The sequence below is a fragment of the Gossypium raimondii genome, chromosome 3 (assembly GCF_025698545.1).
Source record: "Gossypium raimondii isolate GPD5lz chromosome 3, ASM2569854v1, whole genome shotgun sequence".
In the NCBI taxonomy this organism is placed as follows: domain Eukaryota; kingdom Viridiplantae; phylum Streptophyta; class Magnoliopsida; order Malvales; family Malvaceae; genus Gossypium; species Gossypium raimondii.
The window spans coordinates 51,368,680-51,379,790 of record NC_068567.1 but is presented as its reverse complement, the minus strand read 5'-3'; positions in this window follow the sequence as shown (position 1 = coordinate 51,379,790).

Below are 11,111 nucleotides of genomic sequence, written 5' to 3'. Positions count from 1 at the left end.
GCTCAGTTGACTCAACTATTGACGGGTGGAGTAAATAAGGGGAAGGGCCCTATGGCTAATGCTGAAGAAGGAGACAATGATGGACCTCTCTATCCTCCTAGTTTTACTCATCCGCATGTGCAAACCCAAGTTGAGGTACACTTGTGCAAATCCTCTGTCACAATCAGGCCTCAGTAGTTTCAGGCTAGTACCTCAATACCAATGAACTTTCAAGCCGAATCTAGCTCTAACCCTAGAGATAACCCCATTAATCATATTATCCCTAATTTCGACGAAGTGGCTGGGAAAGACAAAGCAAAGGAAGAATTGCAAAAATAGATAGAAGAAAGGTGGAAATGGATTGAAGAAAAATTCAGGGCAATGGAAAGTACTGAAAGCTATTGTGGAATGGATGCTAAAGATTTGAGTTTGGTCCCAGATTTGGTGCTCCGTTATAAGTTTAAAATGCTAGAATTTGAGAGGTATAATGCGACTAGTTTCCCTGAAGCCCACATCACCATGTTTTGTAGGCGAATGACTGGATATGTTAACAATGACCAACTATTAATACATTACTTCCAGGATAGACTCACAAGGGCAGCATCTAAATGGTACAATCAATTGAGCCGTACTAAGATTAGTTCCTAGAGGGATTTGGCACAGGCTTTTATGAAACAGTACAGTCATGTAGCAGAAATGGTTCCTGATAGAATCACCTTACAAAACATGAAAAATAAGTCGAATGAAAGTTTTAGGTAGTACGCACAGAGCTGGAGGGAGGTCGCCGTCCAAGTTCAGCCACTGCTTTTGGAAAGAGAAATGACAATGCTCTTTATAAATATATTGAATGCCCCGTTCATCACACATATGTTAGGAAGTGCCACAAAAAGCTTTTCTGACATAGTCATGAATGGTGAAATGATTGAAAATACCATAAGGAGCGGAAAGATTGATGCTGGAGAAAGTAATGGAAGGTTAGCCCCGAAGAAAAAGGAAAGCGGGGTGAACAACGTGAATACATATAGCAAATCGATTACGGTGAATCAACCAAGAAAGGTGGCTAAGAATCAACAAGGTTTATCAAGACAAGAATCTAGCATGAGGGAAAACACTGAGACGCTCCAGTTCACACCAATTCCAATGTCGTATAATGAGCTGTATCAGAGTTTATTCAATGCACACGTTGTTTCCCCTTCTTATTTGAAACCCTTACAACCTCCATAGCCCAAATGGTACGACACGAATGCACAGTGTGACTACCATGCAGGAATTATAGGGCATTCTATAGAAAATTGTACCACATTTAAAAAGCTTGCTGAAAGGCTCATCAGTATGGGTATTGTCACAATTGATGATTCATCCAGTACAGAAAACCCACTACCCAATCATGTTGATAATGAGGTGAATGCGATGTATGAGGAAAGGTTGGAAAATGTTCATATCAATGCCATAGACACAATTGAAGGAGGGACCTTTTTAGAGATCTGCCCTTATAAACCTGGGAGTGAGCTAAACAATTGGACTGCGAAAGAAATCCCTGTAGTTTTTAGAGCTTACTTTGAGTAATGTCCAAAACATTCTTGTTGTTTTTAGCCTAATAATGATAGCAATTCCTCTGTGAAATAGGCTTATGTCTGAACGTCATTATTATAATAAAATACATCTTTGCATTCATTTTTGAGCCAATATTCTTTCATTTTTTTCGAATAATTATTCTTTCATTCTTTTTGATTTTTTCCACATCATTCTTTCATTCATAATCATATTGTACAAATAATTATTCATAAATTCATATATTCTTTTGTATATTATTTGGTACCTACTATGGGTCCCCAGATATCAATGACATGAGTGACGCTGCTACAGACTCAGAATCTTTTTTTGAGTGAGACATGTGTTTAGAGGGATCTCATGACTTTGAAGATAACATAGATTGTAGCTTATGTCCGGACTTGTTGTGGATGGTAGAACAAGAGGATAGACAGATCCTACTTCACAAGGAATCATTAGAAATTATGAGCTTAGTAAAGATTGGAATTGACATGATCGCAAAGATGAAGCGAGACCTTATTGAGTTACCCCAAGAATTCAAGGATGTCTTCACATGGTCATACCAAGATATGCCCGGGTTAAGCACTGACGTTATAGTGCACCACTTTCCTATAAAAGAGGATTGCAAGCCAGTTCAGTAGAAGCTCAAGAGGATGAGACCTGATATTGTGCTAAAAAATAGAAGTCAAATAGTAATTTGATGCTGGTTTTTTACAAGCGATCAAATATTCAGAATAGGTAGCCAACATCGTACTAGTTTTTGAAAAAGATGGGAAAATACGAATGTATGTGGATTGTAGGGATTTGAACAAAGCCAGTCCCAAAAGACAATTTCTCATTGCTTCTCATTGACACTTTAGTAGATAATACGGTAGGCTACTCACTGTTTTCCTTCATAGACGGCTTCTCTGGATACAATCAGATAAAGATGCATCCCGAAGATATGGGAAAGACCATATTCATACTTTATGGGGAACGTTTTGCTATAAAGTGGGGTCATTCGGGTTAAAGAATGTAGGGAATGCCTTTTTTTTTGACTTATCATAGCTTTGCCCATTGAAGTCGATCGCTTCGTATTTTTGTTAAATTTCATCCTAATTGAAGAGGAAGATCCAAGGTTTTTTCATCATAGTTAAATTTTTCCCCAAAAGGCTCTATGAAAGAAATCTGATACCAAAGAAGATTTTTCGCATACAAGATGAAAGTGGAAGATCTTATGTGGAAGACTTTATCTAGAAAAACATTGGTTCTGATCAAAAGGGTAACAAAGACTAATCCTATGAGTTCAGATTCAATCAAAAAAATAAAAAATAGAAAAGAAAAAAAGAAAAATCAAAATCAAAATAAAAAAATCAAAATCAAAATAAAAAAATAAAAATGATAAAAAAAGAAAAAGGAAAATGAAAAAGAAAAGAAAAATGAAAGGCCAAGGCGAAAACCCGCAAATGGCGCTTTGTGACCAAAGGTGGATTTGAGTTGAAAACCCGAAAAGGGCGACTCAAATTTTGAGTAAAATGAGGCCTGGACGTCATCATCATCGAAGGCTTCTAATGGGTATTGCTTCATTTTTGAGATCATTAATTACTTCATCAAACGGGAAGAGGCTGCTTTATACACCAATGTCATCATATGTCGATATAGAATTCCAGAGAAGATGGTATCGAAGAATGCGTTGAACTTGAATGATAGCACGATAGCTGAGGTCTGTAATCAATTCAAAATCAAACACCGCGATTCATCACTGTATCACCCAGAAATAAATATTAAGAAGATTGTGGAAAAATGACTGAGACTTACAAGGACTGGTATGAGAAATTATCATTTGCCCTCCTTGCTTGTCGAACATCTATCAAGACTTCCACCGGGGTAACACCTTTCTCTTTGATTTACGGGATGGAAGTAGTTTTACCCATTGAAGTAGAAATCTCTTTTCTCTGGGTATTAGTTGAGCTAAGAGTTGGATGAAGCAAAATGGATCCAATCGCGATGTGATCAGTTGAACCTAATAGAGGGAAAAAGGCTAAAAGCTATTCAGCAGAGTCAAATGTACCAAAGGTGAATGATGCGGGCCTACAACAAAAAGGTTCGTCCCAGAGAATTCTATGAAGAGAACTTAATGTTGAAAAATATCCTTCCTATACAAAAGGATTTTAGAGGAAAATGGATGCCAAAGGCCTTTTCCGGAGGAGCTTCGACCTTGAGTGAGATAGATGGTAAAAACTTGTCAAATTCTGTAAACTTAGATTCGGTCAAGAAATACTTCACCTGAAGAAGGAGAAGGGACCAAGGTGAAAACCCGCAAAGGGCGCTTTGATTCCTAAAAAAAAAAGTGAAAATCCGCAAAGGGCGCATTGAGACCAAAGGAGATTTGAGTTGAAAACCCGAAAAGGGCGACTCAAATATTGATCAAAATGGGGCATGAGATGACCAGTGCGGCTCAAATATTAATCAGAATGGGGCATGCAACGATCTTGCTATATCAGAATCATCAGGAAAGGGTACGCGATATCTTGGGGCATTGACAGAGTACTGTAGATCTCCTAAACACATGTCAACCTCAGAATGGTCTTCAGAAAGTTTGTACAGAGAAGCTCAAGCTGTGATATCTGGGGCACCTAATCTTCATACTATTTATACTAAATTTGTTATTCTTGGAACACTTCATTCTTTTCCAAGAGAAGCATTCCCAATCAATTTCTTTGTTTTTATTCTTACTATCCTTGATAATTTATTCATTTCGAGCTATGCTCTCAAATTAATTTTATTTTATCCATCGCTATGTTCTTTTTGCAAGCATATTGCATTAGAATAATGATTAATAGAGTAATAAAAATTTTAGAAGGGAAGTTTCGCATATTACTCTAGAAGTTTCTAAATAATATAGGAACCTGAAATAGGACTATTGTTTAGAACGCACCAAGTTTAAAGGTTGGAAATTTGAGAAGGAAGAGTCTAAATTAAGACTATCTCTTTGGATTTTGTTGTAAAAAACATTGATTGAACAAAATGACAAGATGTCGTAATGATGACAAAGCTTAAATGAACAAGCAAACAATGGTGACAAACCTATTCTTGGAGAAGAGATTTCTTCATTTGTGTATAGGCATTTGGTATGACACCCTGAGAACGATGTAAAAGACCAAAGAGCTTCACATTCTGTATCCTTAAATTGCGCTAGAAAAGGATTGAGAAAAAGCTAGATTTTTATGCCCTTGGGTTACAGTGGAAGAAAGATGGTACAATTTTTGCATCTCAGTAGATTGAACTTTGAAGTTTATAGTGGGGGCAATCTGATTAAGTGTTTCTTTGGAGATGTCAGCCGAGCAAGAAGGCGTTGTAGCACGTCAGTGATAAAATTTTAAGGAACTTTGAGTAATGATAACCTGAGCGGATCATTCTCAAAAAAAATAAAATTCTTCATTCATTCAAATATCATTTATACACATCTAGTTAGGAGCATTTGATTCATTCTGATCATGACATCCAAATCACTAGGCATAATTTGATTCATAAAATGAATTATACAGGTCATGTTCCCCAGAGAACAAATCGGTGAAACCATAAAGCCTTTTCTCTTTGAGCAGCAGTGGAGTAGGTTGAAAATAGCAGATCTTATCTTCCTATATTGGCAACGAAGTAGATTGAAGATACTAGCCTTGTCTCCCTAAGCAGCAGTGGAGTAGGTTAAAAATAACAGATCTTGTCTTTCTGTATTGGTAGCGAAGTAGATCAAAAACACCAGCTTTATCTTCTTGAGCAGCAGTGGAGTAGGTTGAAAATAGTAGATCTTGTCTTCCTGTATTGGCAGTGAAGTAGATCGAAGATACCAGCCTTATCTCCCTGAGCAGCAGTGGAGTAGGTTAAAAATAGCAGATCTTGTCTTCTTATATTGGTAGCAAAGTAGATCGAAGATAGCAAGTCTTATCTCTCTGAGTTGCAACGGACCAGACTGAGGATGGCAGGTCTTGTCTTTCTGTACTGCCAGCGAAGTAGATCAAAGATAGAAAATCTTATCTCCCTAAGTTGCAGCAGAGCAGACTGAAGATAGCAGATATTATCTTCTTGTACTGGCAGCAAAACAGATCGAAGACATCAGCCTTATCTCCATGAGCAGCAGTGAAGTAGGTTAAAAATAGTAGATCTTGTCTTCCTGTACTGGCAGCGAAGCAGATCGAAGATAGCAAGTATTATCTCCCTAAGTTGCAGCGAAGTAGACTGAGGATAGCAGATCTTGTCTTCCTATACTGGCAGCAAAGTAGATCAAAGATAACACGTCTTATCTCCCTAAGTTGCAGCGGAGCAGACTGAAGATAGCAGATCTTATGTTCTTGTACTGGCAGTGAAGCAGATCGAAGACATCAGCCTTATCTCCCTGAGTAGCAGTGGAGTAGGTTGAAAATAGCAGATCTTGGCTTCTTGTACTGGCAGCGAAACAGATTGAAGATAACAAGTCTTATCTCCCTGAGTTGCAGCAGAGCAGACTGAGGATAGCAGATCTTGTCTTCCTGTACTGGCAGCGAAGTAGATCGAAGATAGCAAGTCTTATCTCCACGAGTTGCGTGAGGAGCGATCGAAGATAGCGATTTTGTCTTCCTATCTTGGCGTGAAGCGATCAAGACACCACCTTATCTCCCCGAGCAAAGAATGGAGTAGGTTGAAAATAGCAGATCTTGCCTTCCTGTACTGGCGGCGAAGCAGATCGAAAACACCGGTCTTATTGCCTTGGCGTTGCAGTGGAACAGATTAAAAGCTAAAGATAGCGAATTTTGTGTCTTTGGCGTTGCAACGGGGCAGATTAAAGCTGAGGGTAGCGAATCTTATCTCCTTGGCGTTAAGACTTGGAATAGCTGAAGTGGAGTAGATTAAAGCTGTGAGTAGCGAATCCTATCTCTTTGGCATTACAGTGGAATAGATTGAAGCTACAACAACGAATCTTACTACCCTGGCGATGCAGTGGAACATATTTAAGCTATAATAGCGAATCTTGCTTCCCCGACATTGTAGTTAAATAGATTGAAGCAACAACAACGAATCTTACTTCCCTGGAGGTGCAGTGGAACAGATTAAAGCTACAACAGTGAATCTTATTTCCCTAGCGCCACAGTGGAATGAATCAAATCACTAATTCCTATACCATTGAAGATGCAGTGGGTTAGAATGAGGTTACTTGAAGAAGAAGAGCACCAAGAACTAGCGCGACCGGGAAAAAATTAGCCATTTCTAAAGTCTTTACTCTGTTCTCGTTATTCGACAACGAGCAAAGAGGGGCAGCTGTAATACCCAATTTTAGCCCAGGCCCATGCAGATTAAATAAAAAAATAAAAACCAAATAAAATAAAATAACATGCCAAAAAATAATCCATTTACATTAGCCCAAAATAATTTACCCAAAAAAAACCAATACAGACTCTAGCCCCAAAATGCAACACGACCCAATACAAACATCCCAAACCTATACCCGAATTAGCCTAAAACACAAGCAGAAATTAGAACCCTAGCAATAGTGGTTTCAGCCGCCGCAACAGTGGCTCAGGCGTTGCAGATTTCCTCGCGCGTGCTACACCTCCGCGCGCGTGCGCTTCCTCTTCTCCAGGCTGGCCTCGTTCCTGCAACAAACAGCAGTAACAGAAACAGTCACGCAGCAAATAACAACAAAAAATAGAGAATAGAAAAAATAATAATTTCTGTAATTTTTTATTTCCTATATTATTTGGCTATATAAAGCTACATTAGAATCTGTAAAAATATTACGCATACAACATATTGAAAATCAAGAAAAATATTTAAGGAAAATAGCAGAATTCTAAAGGTGATTTGATTTTTTTCCTTTGTATCTTTCGTTTTTTTTTCTTTTGGTTTTCTTTTCTACGCTTGTTTGGTTCATGATTCGAGTAAAAGAATAAAAGGAAGGAAATTAGAAAGTTAAGAGATTGGCTTGTGGCCGAATCCTAGCTCTCCCCGTCGTCATTGGAGTTTAGGATAGGTTCGGAGAGTCCTTGAGTGGACGATTCACAGAGCGGCGCAAAGAGTGTTTAGTTTAGGTTTTTTTTAAGTGAAAGGGTTATGGCTTTTAGGGTTATTTTAGCCTTCAAGCATGGTGATTAAAACGTCGTCGTTTGATACCAATACGATGGTTTCGAAATAGCGTCGTTTGAAGGCTCAGATCCGCGTGATGGCCCGACCCGAGGGCAGGATCAGCACTTTTTGGTTAATTGGATTATTTTCGCAACCAGTCGCCCTTTGTTTTGTATTGCTGCAATATGATTTTCTTTAATTTTTAAATATATACCATATATTTTATTCTAGTCACATTTTGGTCCAAGGTTAAACGGCACCGTTTTCATTAATTGGTTTTGAATCTTTGAGCCTTTGCGTTTAATTGTTGTTTTAGTCCCGCAGTGTTGAATCAATTATCAATTTAGCTCAAATTTGTCTTTTTTTATTTTTTTAATTTAGTATTTAATTTAGTTTTTTTAGTACTTAATTTTAATTATAATTAGTCTTATTTTGACATATTATCTTTTAAAAAATTAATATTATTTTAATATTTAAATTTGATAGTGTTTTTAAACTCACTATTAGTATAGTTTTAAAATATAATAAGCTATTGTTTTTAAATTATTACTAACATATTTTAAAATTATCATACATTATTTTTAAAATTCATTATATACTTTTATTTTCAAACTTGACATATTATTATTTAATTCATTGTTTGTTAATATATATATTTTATGAAAATTTGATATAATTTATATATTTTGATGTTTTATTTTTATTCTGTTTTAAAACTCACCTTTTGAATATTCTTATATATTTTTATTTTAAAACTTTTATACATAGGATATATTTTTGTATTATCTCGGTGTATCTTTTAAAAATTTGATGATGGATTTGTTTAATTTTGAATATTAATATTGATATTTGCATAATGTGATTAAAATTGTTGTTGCTATTCTTGTTATCTATTGCTTGTTTATTATCCCTTAGTGTGTATTTGGATTACAGTTATCTTTTGCATCATACATTGCCATTCAATCATACTACATTTTTTTTAAAAATGATGTTTCATAAAAGCACTAAAGTCATTCCATTTCGTAAATTTTCAAAAAAATGCTCGGTGTTCACGATTCTCGAGAGAATTGTGCCCTAACTTACTAGGCTTCAATCCTTTTCGATGAATTTAGATAGCCAAGTATTTCTTTTGCAATAAAACCATACAAATTTTAAATAAAAGTTTTTTGGGACTTCAAAATGTTGGATCCTAAGTCACTGGATATAACATTTTGCTACCTCGAATTAAGGATTTAAAAAAACAATAAAGGCAATATTCGGTATTTAGGAATTTTGGGAAATTGAACCCTAACTTACTGGGTTTTGATTTTTCATTTGAGTCAAATAACCAAATATCCTTCTCGAAATGCATGGGTTTTAAAAGTCAAAAGATAAACTTAATTTTGAAGATTAAAAATGTTGCGCCCTAACTCACTGGGTGTGACATTTTATTTCTTTGAAATAAGAGTGTCTTATCATTTAATTAAATTTATTCAAGTTTAAAGGATCGTATTGTAAAATCTTTTCAAACTTTCGACACGAAGACATTAAACAATCGATTCGGTACCAATTGTGGGTGTTACGAGGGTGCTAACCCTTCCTCGTGCGTAACTGACTCCCGAACCAGTTTTCTCAAATTTCACAGACCAAAATAATTTTCAAGGTGAGCCAATCACACCTCAATAAAGGATCGGTGACGACTCCCATTTTCGTTTTTAAAAGTCAATTTCTGTTTTCAAATCAAAAAAGTGGTTTCGACAAAGAAAATTCAATCCAATTAATTAATATTCAATCAATTTAACGTAAGATGTATAAATCTATATAAAAAAAGTTAAAATTATTGTGATAATTTTTCTATTAGAAGAAAAACAAAGAACGTGCTTTTCTATTTTAAAAATCTCATCTGGGATTTATTTTTTTATAAAAATAAAAAGTATTATGATAATTTTTTACTTGAAAACAATTAATTTATCGCATATTTGGTCTTTTTACCACAATAATCCAAAAAATAATTAAATACCAAAATGGATCATCGTACAAACTTGTATCAAATAACCCATTTCGATAATTAGTTTGTAGGGTACCCCATTTAATATTTAATTATTTTTTAAATTATTGTGGTAAAGTCCAATAAATAATAATTACAAATCAAACTAATGTGAATTACTAAACCACATAATAGGACAAATAATATGAATTACAAAACCTTAAACAAGTAAATAATAACTACAAAATAAAAATATACCTTCAAAATAATATTTGTTGTTGCCTCCTTTCCTTCCAAAACCACAAAATCAAACAAATAATAACACCATGTTTGGTTGGGTACGTGTAATGGATTAGCCATTACACCCCTATTCCGTAGGCCCCACTTAATCCTGTGTTTGGTTCGGTGTATTGCCCTAATACGAGCCTATTACGTTACGGACGTATTCCTCATTTTCTCTGCTTCAGCGCTGATTTGTAATCCATTCCAAAAGCAAGGATTAGCTAATTAATCTTTCTTTTACCCTCCCCACCCTCTCCCTCCCAACATCAACAGAAGCTGCCAGCGAACCAAACCTCCACCCGCTCTCAACTTTCATCTTGGCATCTTTCGCCGACTCCAAGGTCTCAGATCTCCGGCCCAATTGAAGCGGCAAGTGCTTCTTCTCTTTTTTCACTTAATTCAAATTTTTATTTTCTTCCTCATGATTGTTTTGTTGACCAAAAACAGATTTGTGTTCTTCAACTAATGGTGGGTTTTGTCTATTGAAATTAGGGTATTTTTGGGATAAATTTTCAACCTTATGTGAGGAAAGTGTGGTTGTAGTGGCTTCCCAAATATATAGGCCTGTGAGTAATCTCTATTTCTTTCCTCTCTGTATGCATTTTTAGTGGGTGTTATTGCAATTTTTTTTATAAATGCGATTAGTTTTTGGTGCAATTGTTTCAGTTCATTAGTTTCTTGGTAAATCGGCATTTCGTTTCTTGCTGGTTATGATTTTTTTTCATTGCCGAAGCTAGGACAGACAAAATTTTGGGCTGCAAATGTATTTGCTATTCAATTCTTCAACTTTTGGTTCTTCAACTCTTGGTCAGCATCCTGATTTCCTAAGCATTTTTTATTCATGGTTTTCGTGGTTGTTGACATTCGAATCTATATTTGTTGCCGCGATTTTTGATTTTGTTCCTCTTCTCTGGTCGTGTTTGTTTGATTTTGTATCATGATGCCCCTGATGATGTAGAAGGTGAAAGAATTATAAGGAAATCTACAAGAACTTCAGTCATTGTTAGGCAAGTTGAGCGAGATGCGATGCGTGCTGCTCTGCAGGCAACAATGAAGGCAAGTTTTTTGGTTATTTTTTTCTTCTTTTATAGGAAAATATTTCTAGTAGACATTGTTATATCAAAAATGGGAAAATAAAATGGATCATGGTATTGGTTACTGCATATATCTTTTCTAATATATTCTTTTGTATATAGATGAGATCTAGTTTAAACTTAAGCAAAATAATACAAGAAGTGTTTTCATAACGACTGCTTTG